This window comes from Schistocerca serialis, chromosome 8 (genome assembly GCF_023864345.2).
Source record: "Schistocerca serialis cubense isolate TAMUIC-IGC-003099 chromosome 8, iqSchSeri2.2, whole genome shotgun sequence".
NCBI classification, from domain to species: domain Eukaryota; kingdom Metazoa; phylum Arthropoda; class Insecta; order Orthoptera; family Acrididae; genus Schistocerca; species Schistocerca serialis.
The window spans coordinates 587,617,143-587,626,885 of NC_064645.1; positions in this window are offsets into that span (position 1 = coordinate 587,617,143).

Genomic DNA, 9,743 nt, shown 5'->3' on the forward strand with positions numbered 1-9,743 from the left:
AACATTTTTGGCGACGAGTCAACGGACAGGGGCTTGTTCTTTCTAATTGCTTACATTTACTTGTGTCATGGCTTCGCCAGATGTACTGTCTGAATTTTATCGCTTGCAGAATCAGCAGACGCAGGCGTTATTGGATGCCCTTGAACAGCTCGTCCAGGGTCAATGTGCACTGCAAACATCTGCGGCCGCCGCTGCTTCACCGCTATCGCAGCCACAACACGCAGTTGCACCCCCATTTCGTCCCTACGATCCGGTTAAGGAAACATGGACGGAGTGGTCACGCCAGTTTGGATTTCATCTCGCCGCCTACAGAATTCAAGGTAACGAGCGGCAGCCTCATTTATTGTCGTGTGTAGGGGTGTAAACGTACCGTGTGATAGTGAAATTATTTCCCCGACGCGATGTCGCAACTCTATCCTACGAAGAAATTTTGTCGGCATTGGACGCCTATTTCAAGGAAACAGTTGAAGTAGTTGCAAAAAGGTATACTTTCTTTTGTACAAAACGTACGGCCGGTCAAACTAGTAGGGAGTGGGTTGCAACTTTGCAAGGCCTTACTCGGGATTGTGCTTTTGAGTGTGAATGTGGACTCCCTTATTCAGATACTATGGTACGTGATGCAATAGCACAGAACGTTTCGGATGTTCGCATACAGGAACAGATTTTGAAACTCGTCAATCCCTCCCTTCAACAAGTGATAGACATATTGGATAGACAAGACACGCTTGACTTTGCTCAGGAATCATTTGCAACTTCGCCAGCCGTGTGTAACATTAAACGGCCCGCCGGGCGCACTGCACGGCCCGGTAAACTGCCCTTGCACACGTCCGCGCAGCTGCCACCACGCTCTAAACCAGGTGTGCCGCGCAAGCATACAAATGCAGTGAAATCATGCCCGCGGTGTGCAACTAGACATTTGCGTGACAATTGCCCGTCACGCCAAGCTATTTGCTTTTTATGTAATAAGAAAGGACATGTTCAAAGTGTTTGCCAGAAAAAGCTCAGATCAGACACCCTTAATCATTCCAGGCCCTTTGCTTCGCGCCGGAATCGAACCAAGAATACTTAGGCTCATGAACCTTCGCCCGTGGACATTCATGTAGTTAATTCCACTTCGTCCAGTGCCACTCTCTGACAGTGACTGTGTTTGTCCCACACAAAGTGTGCGTCGACGTCGCCGGAAATCACGTCCATTAGCAAGTGATGCTGTACCTGTATCAGTTCAAATTGCACGAGACAGTCGCTCTTGTCGTCAGCAGGACAATAAACTTTTTGTAGATGTGGACTTTAATGGCAAGGTCATACCATTTCAGCTCGATACCGGAGCTGCTGTTTCATTGATCAATCACGACACGTACAAACAACTGGGCAAACCTCCGTTGGGTGCCGCAAATGTTAAGTTACATAGTTATTCAGGTCAGAATATCCCTGTGTTCGGACAGTGCACTCTTCTTGCAACATACAAGGGACAAACAAAACTTGTGTCATTTTACGTTCTTCGTTCTTCTACTGCAGTGAACTTGTTTGGATTAGATTTATTTCAATTGTTTAACATGTCTATAGTAAATCAGGTCCGATCAGTGAATCAGACTGTGCCTTCAGACAGTGTTTCTCGTCTGTGTGAAGAATTTGCAGACATTTTTGCACCGGGCTTAGGTTGCGCTCAGACCTATGAAGCACATTTGGAACTGAAAGTCAACGCGCAACCGAAATTTTTCAGAGCGTGCAATGTTCCTCACGCATTGCGTGATGAGGTCGCAAGAACATTACACGATTTAGAATCACAAGGAGTAATTGAACGTGTGCAGGCTTCTCTCTGGGCCTCACCCTTAGTAATTTTGCCAAAACCTTCTGGAAAACTGAGACTTTGTGTGGACTTCAAGGCAACAGTGAATCCACAACTAGTGACTGCAACTTATCCTTTATCCCGCCCGGAAGATCTTTTTGATAAACTGTGCCCGGGTCAATATTTTTCAAAGTTGGACCTAGCAGATGCGTACTTGCAAATACCAGTGGTTGAGGATTCCCAGCGCGTCTTGGTGGTTAACACGCATCTTGGTTTGTACCGATTCAAAAGACTGCCATTCGGGTGTGCATCCGCCCCTGCATTGTTTCAGCAATATTTACAAACTGTTTGTGCGTCGGTACCTACTGCAGCGAACTATCTGGACGATATTGTGATCTCCGGAAAAACAGCGAATGAGCATTTAGCACACCTACGAACATTATTTCAAGTGTTGCGACAAAATGGTCTTTGCTTGCGGAAGGACAAGTGTGTGTTTTTTGCTCGTGACTTACCATACCTGGGACATGTAATCAATGCCCAAGGCATACATCCGAGTCCAGAGCACCTCCGTGCCATACAAGACTTGCCTTCGCCGCAGAATTTGAAGCAGCTGCAGAGTGTGTTGGGAAAAATTAACTATTATCATCGCTTTCTGTGCAATGCCTCTTCCATTTCAGCTCCGCTTCATCGCTTACGCCGTAAGGGTGTTCCGTTCGTCTGGACGACGGAATGCAAACGCGCCTTTCGCCAGTTGAAATCGGCGTTGCTTTCAAATACTTGCCTTACGCCGTTCGATCCCCAGAAACCCCTTTTGTTGATGGTAGATGCATCGGATTTCGGGATCGGGGCTGTGCTTGCGCACAAAGATGGATCGCATGATCGTCCTATTGCCTTTGCGTCCAAATTGCTCTCGTCTGCGCAAAGAAATTATTCACAGATAGAGAAAGAAGCTTTGGCTCTCGTGTTTTGTGTTACTAAGTTCCATGATTTCTTGTATGGTCGTCACTTTACCAACATCATAGACCACAAACCTTTGACGTCGCTTTTTCATCCGAACAAGCCTGTACCTCCGCGTACAGCGCAGAAATTCATTCGCTGGTCTATTTTCCTCTCGCAGTACCGCTACGATATCTTGTATTGGTCCACTGCTAAGCACGGAAACGCCGATGCATTGTCCCGTTTGCCTGTTGCTGAGGATAGAGCATTCGATTCTTCCGAACTTGCTTGCATGTTCATTGATTCGGAAACCGATGAAGTGGTCAAATCGTTTCCGATTGATTTTCGTCGTGTAGCTACAGCCACAGCTGCTGACCCGGTCCTTGCTACCGTTTTGCGTTTTGTTGCTACGCAATGGCCTTTGTCAAAGTCTCAGATCGAGGATCCGTTGGTTCGCCGATTTTTTGCTCACAAGGAGAGACTTTTTGTTCGACGTGGTGTTTTGTTGTTGCGTTCTGATAATGATCAGTCCAGAGTCGTGGTCCCACGTTCGTTACAGTCCTCTGTTTTACGGCTTCTTCACCAAGGACATTGGGGTATAGTGCGAACGAAACAACTTGCTCGTCAGCACTGTACTTGGTTCGGAATCGATGCTGCGATTACGAATATGTGCTCTTCTTGCCTGGCGTGTGCCGAACAACAATCCGCACCGCCGCGGAAAGTCTTTGCATGGCCAAAAGCCGCTTCCCCTTGGCAACGCTTGCACATCGATTTTGCTGGTCCATTCTGGAATGCTCGATGGTTGGTTCTGGTAGATGCCTTCAGTAATTTTCCTTTTGTTGTCCGGATGTCTTCCACGACGTCAACTGCCACCATCCAAGCGTTGTCTGCTATCTTTTGCATTGAAGGTCTTCCGCAGACTATTGTTTTCGACAATGGCCCACAATTCATGTCCGCAGAATTTCAGTCATTCTGCCAGGCCAATGGTATTCAACATCTGACATCCGCGCCGTTTTCGCCTCAGTCAAACGGTGCCGCTGAACGATTGGTCCGGACTTTCAAGTCACAGGTGTTGAAGTTGAAAGAGTCGCATTCTCGGGAGGACGCGTTGTTGCTCTTTTTGTCTTCGTATCGCTCTCAGCCCCGAGATGGTCGCTCGCCAGCTGAGTTGCTCCACGGTCGTCCTCATCGAACCTTGATGTCTTTGCTGCATCCGCCGTATCAGATTGCTGTGCAGCGGCAGACTCCTGCTTTTGCTCCAGGCGACGTTGTATTCTATCGCAGCTATCGAGGTTCACGGCGTTGGCTCGCAGGGCGCATTCTTCGCTGCCTCGGCCGCGATGTATTTGGTTTTGGGGGCCTCTGGTGAGGTGCGTCGGCATCTCAATCAGCTGCGCCTCTGTCGTCGCACGGGTTCTGCCGCTCCCCGTCTGCTTTCAGCGACGGTGCCGTCCGGTCAGCGCCCTGGGGACCCATCTACTGGCTCGCCTCATCCCCAGGTGTTACCGACGCTGCCTTCCATTTTGCCCCATGGTGACGCGTCGCCGCCGCCGCCGCCACCGCCGCCGCCGCTTGGTCTCCCGCGGGCGCCGCCCGCAGTAGACGCGTAGCTGCAACCGCCTGGCGCCTCCCTGGGTCATGCGCCGCCGATCGCTTCCGGTGACCAGCAGTCCTCCGCCATGGAACTCTTGCCCGCTCCGGACCACATGGCGTCTTCGCGCGTCGGGTACCCCGACGCAATGGAGGTCGACCCTTCGGCCCCTCCTGTCTCTTTACGGGCGCATACACCGCATGTTGACGTGCACCCTGGACTAGGTTTTCAGGCGTTTCCTAGCTCCCCTCAGACCGAATGGCCGGGTGCGGGTGGCACAGCCTCGCCTGTTGTTAGGCTCCCCACCTCATCGCATACGTCAACATGGGGTCCTCCCCACGGTGGTCGGAAGCCTTATAACACGACCGTTCGCCGATTTGCGGGGGAGGAATGTGGTGTCACCGCCAGACACCACACTTGCTAGGTGGTAGTTTTAAATCGGCTGCGGTCCATTAGTACATGTCGGACCCGCGTGTCGCCACTGTGTGATCGCAGACCGAGCGCCACCACAAGGCAGGTTTCGAGATACGGGGTAGCACTCGCCCCAGTTGTACGGACGACGTAGCTAGCGACTACTGACGAAGCCTCGCTCCTTTGCCGAGCAGTTAGAATAGCCTTCAGCTAAGTCAATGGCTACGACCTAGCAAGGCGCAATTAGTAACATTGCATGTATGTAAAGAGTCTCACTTGTATCGCCACAATCTCCAGATGTACCAAAAGGATGGATTAAAGTTAAGTATTCCAGAAGCTACGTACTTTTCTTTATAGCATTCATTACGTATCCTGTTTCAGACCTCACGCCTTCCTGCTTTAGCTTAGCGTGTGCCTTTCGGCTTCCTCTCATTGTGTCTAGGCTGTCTTGTCTAGACACAACAATTTCAATATCATCTGGATGAGCTAGCACCTGAATTGATTTATACATGATAGCCTCTCTTGTTTTGATGCCTGCATCTCTTGTAGATTTTTCCAAGGCTATATTAAACAGAAAGCAGGACAATGAGTCAATCTGTCTTACTACATTTTACCTGATCACAGCAATTGATAACATATTCTGTATTTTAATTTGATTTCGGATGGTTTTCGAAGCAACTTTCACTAAGGCAATCAGTTTGTTAGGAATGCCTAGTTCTTCCATTGCGGGTACACAGCTCCCTTCTGTCAGTACAGTCGAAGACTGATCTGAAGTCTATAAAGAGGAGATATGTATCAATCCAAAATTCTTTATATTTTTCTAGTACTTGCCGTAGTGTGAAGATCTAATCAACAGTTAACCTTCCCTGACGAAACCCACATTGATAGTCACCAAAAGAATTTTAAGAGTAGGGTTCTAGCCTATTAGAAAGGATGTTTTTAGAATGAAATTTTTGATTGCAGCAGAACGTGCGCTGATATGAAACTTCCTGGCAGATTAAAACTGTATGCCGGACCCAGGCTCGAACACAGGACCTTCGCATTTCGTCAGAAAGTGCTCCGCCGACTGAGCTACGCAAGCACGACGTAGCAGCTCGACTCACAGATTTAATTTTGCCTGTATCTCGTCTCCTATCTTCCAAACTTCACAGAAGCTCTCTTGAGATCTTTGCAGAACTAGCACTTCTGGAAGAAAGGATATTGCGGAGACATGGCTTAGCAACAGTCTGGAGGATGTTTCCAGAACGAAATTTTTTCACTCTGCAGCGGAGTGTGCGCTGATATGAAACTTCTTACCAGATTTAAAACTACCAGGTAGGTTCGTGAGCCGCGTTTGGGTAGCTCCGCCAGTAGAGTACTTACATGAAAAACACTATGTCCTCACCTACGAGTCTCGGTCTGGATCACAGTTTTAATTATTTTATTCTTCAGCTTCTTGGTGGCTGCGTCAACTTTCTCAGCACATGGTGCTAGTTCCTCTTTTTCCGAGTTCCTTGATTTAGAGAGGGTAAGATTCCTTGATTCTCAGATTCACCATCATTCAACAATTCATCAAAGTGTTGGCCAGTCTTCTACGTATTGCTTCATCACTATTCAAAACTGAAGTATGTCTATATATAGATAAATTTGAACTTGACAGGAAATACTCCCGGTTCTTACTTAACTTCTGATAAAACGCTCTCACTTCATTCATCCCTTTCAGCTGTTCAACTTTTTCCAGTTCTTTCCTTTCATACTCGCTCTTGTGACGTCTCCTGGTAAGACATTTCTAAGATCGGTGTAACATATGTGAACAAAACATTTATCTGTGTTATTATATTTCATTTCCGTATGAACAGTTATACACAGAAGAGGCCTGGAGATACTGACAGGTTTCAGATAGATTATATAATGGTAAGTCAGAAATTTAAGAACCAGGTTTTAAATTGTAAGACATTTCTAGTGGCAGATGTGGGCTCAGACCAAAATCTATTCGTTATGAACTGTAGATTAGAACTGAAGAAACTGCAAAAAGGTGGGAATTTCAGGAGACGGGACCTGGATAAACTGACTAAACCAGAAGTTATACAGAGTTTCAGGGAGGGCATAAGGGAACAATTGACAGGAATTGGGGAAAGAAGTGCAACAGAAGAAGAATGGGTAGCTTTGAGGAATGAAGTAATGAAGGCAGCAGAGGATCACGTAGGTAAAAAGACAAGGGCTAGTAGAAATCCTTGGGTAACAGAATAAATATTGAATTTAATTGATGAAAGGAAAATATAAAAATGCAGTAAATGAAGCAGGCAAAAAGGAATACAAACGTCTCAAAAATGAGATCGACAGGAAGTGCAAAATGGATAAGCAGGGATGGCTAGAGGACAAATGTAAGGATGTAGAGGCTTATCTTACTAGCGGTAAGATAGATACTGCCTACACGACAGTTATAGAGACCTTTGGAGAAAGGAGAACCATTTGTATGAATATCAAGAGCTCAGATGGAAACTCAGTTCTAAGCAAAGAAGGGAAAGCAGAAAGATGGAAGGAGTATATAGAGGGTCTGTACAAGGACGATGTACTTGAGGACAATATTATGGAAATGGAAGAGGATGTAGATGAAGATGAAATGGGAGATACGATACTGCGTGAAGAGTTTGACAGAGCACTGATAGACCTTATTCGAAACAAGACCCCGGGAGTAGACAACATTATATTAGAACTTCTGACAACCATGGGAGAGCCAGTCCTGACAAAACTCTACAATCTGGTGAGCAAGATGTATGAGACAGGCGAAATACCGTCAGACTTCAAGAAGAATATAATAATTCCAATCCCAAAGAAAGCAGGCATTGAAAGATGAGAAAAATTACCGAATTATCAGTTTCATAAACCACAGCTGCCAAACACTAACTCAAATTCTTTACAGACGAATGGAAAAACTGGTAGAAGTGGACCTCGGGGAAGATCAGTTTGGATTCCGTAGAAATATTGGAACATGTGAGGCAGTACTGACCATACGACTCACCTTAGAAGAAAGATTAAGGAAAGGCAAACCTACGTTCCTAGCATTTGTAGACTCAGAGAAAGCTTTTGACAATGTTGAGTGGAATACTCTCTTTCAAGTTCCAAAGGTGGCAGGGGTAAAATACAGGGAGAGAAGGCTATTTACAATTTGTACAGAAAACAGGTGGCAGTCATATGGGTCGAGGGGCATGAAAGGGAAGCAGTGGTTGGGAAGGGAGTGAGACATAGTTGTAGATCTCCCCGATGTTATTCAATCTGTGTAGTGAGCAAGCAGTAAAGGAAACACAGGAAAAATTCGGAGTAGGTATTACAATCCATGGTGAAGAAATAAAAACTTTGGGGTCTTCCGATGACATTGCAATTCTGTCAGAGGCAGCGAAGGACTTGGAAGAGCAGGTGAACGGAATGGACAGTGTGTTGAAAGGAGGATATAGGATGAACATCAACAAAAGCAAAGCGAGGATAATGGAATGTAGTCGAATTAAGCCGGGTGATGCTGAGGGAATTAGATTAGGAAATGAGACACTTAAAGCAGTATAAGAGTTTTGCTATTTGGGGAGCAAAAAAACTGATGATAGTCGAAGTAGAGAGGATATGAAAAGTAGACTGGCAATGGCAAGGAAAGCGTTTCTGAAGAAGAGGAATTTGTTGACATCGTGTATAGATTTAAGTGTCGGGAAGTCGTTACTGAGAGTATTTGCATGGAGTATAGCCATGTATGGAAGTGAAACGTGGACGATAAACAGTTTGGACAAGAAGAGAATAGAAGCTTTCGAAATGTGGTGCTACAGAAGAATGCTGAAGATTAGATGGGTAGATCACATAACTTATGAGGAGGTACTGAATAGGTTTGGGGAGCAGTTTGTGGCACAACTTGACTAGAAGAAGGGATCGGTTGGTAGGACATGTTCGGATGCATCAAGGGATCACCAGTTTAGTATTGGAGGGCAGCGTGGAGGGTAAAAATCGTAGAGGGACACTAAGGGATGAATACACTAAGCAGATTCAGAAGGATGTAGGTTGCAGTAGGTACTGGGAGATGAAGAAGCTTGCACAGGATAGAATAGCATGGAGAGCTGCATCAAACCAGTCTCAGGACTGAAGACCACAACAACAACAACATGAACAGTTATCAATTATGTGGAATATGTAGAAAGGGAAATAATTATTTTTCATTTTTATGTTTGTGTAGTATTATGTATGACCATTTTGCAGATAACGTCTGTGGTCGGCGAGGGTGGAAACCGAAGCAGACAACGGTATATATATATAACAAAGATGTATATTAGCATATTAAATTGCTTATAAATAATAGAGGTTTAGACATCACTCTCTCTGTCTTCTTGAAGCCGTGAAAATTGTAAGAGCCTGTGACGCTCTGTCGAAAGCTTAGTTAGCTTTTTTTTTTTTTTTTTTTTTTTTTTAAATCGAGAAAGACGCCATTGGATAATGATTTGTAAGAACGGTGTGTACTCTGAATTTTATGTTGAATTTGTGTATAGAAATTGTTAAAAATGTTTGTAATAATTTGTACCTATCTTGCCCAGTATATCATTCCACAGTTTTGGCTGTTTTCAGGGAATTTAGAATTTTCCGTGACGCAGTGCTGCGCCACGGTCGTGGAAGCCACTGCCGCGGCAAATTCAAACTCTAATTGAATGAAAGCAGTTTTCCCACAACTAAGCGGGCAGGTAATTGTACATTAGAATTATTTCTTTCAGCTTACCGGAGACTCCAGAGGAGAACTGCAGATTTTGTTTTGTTATTTTCAGATGGACATGGGCAACTGCGAGTACAATATCAGTGACGCTACTAATGTACGTAAATCAGAATGTTAAAACTTTACTTGTGTGATATCAAAGACTGCTGTGTTAAAATATTTCTGGCTGGTAATATTAAAATCAATTTTCATTTTTAGTTTCATGCTCTCGTGTTAGCCGTACAATCAATAGTGTTCAAATATTAAAAAAATACACTGTAGCTCTTATGTTTGGCAAACACTGCATACTTAACTTCTGT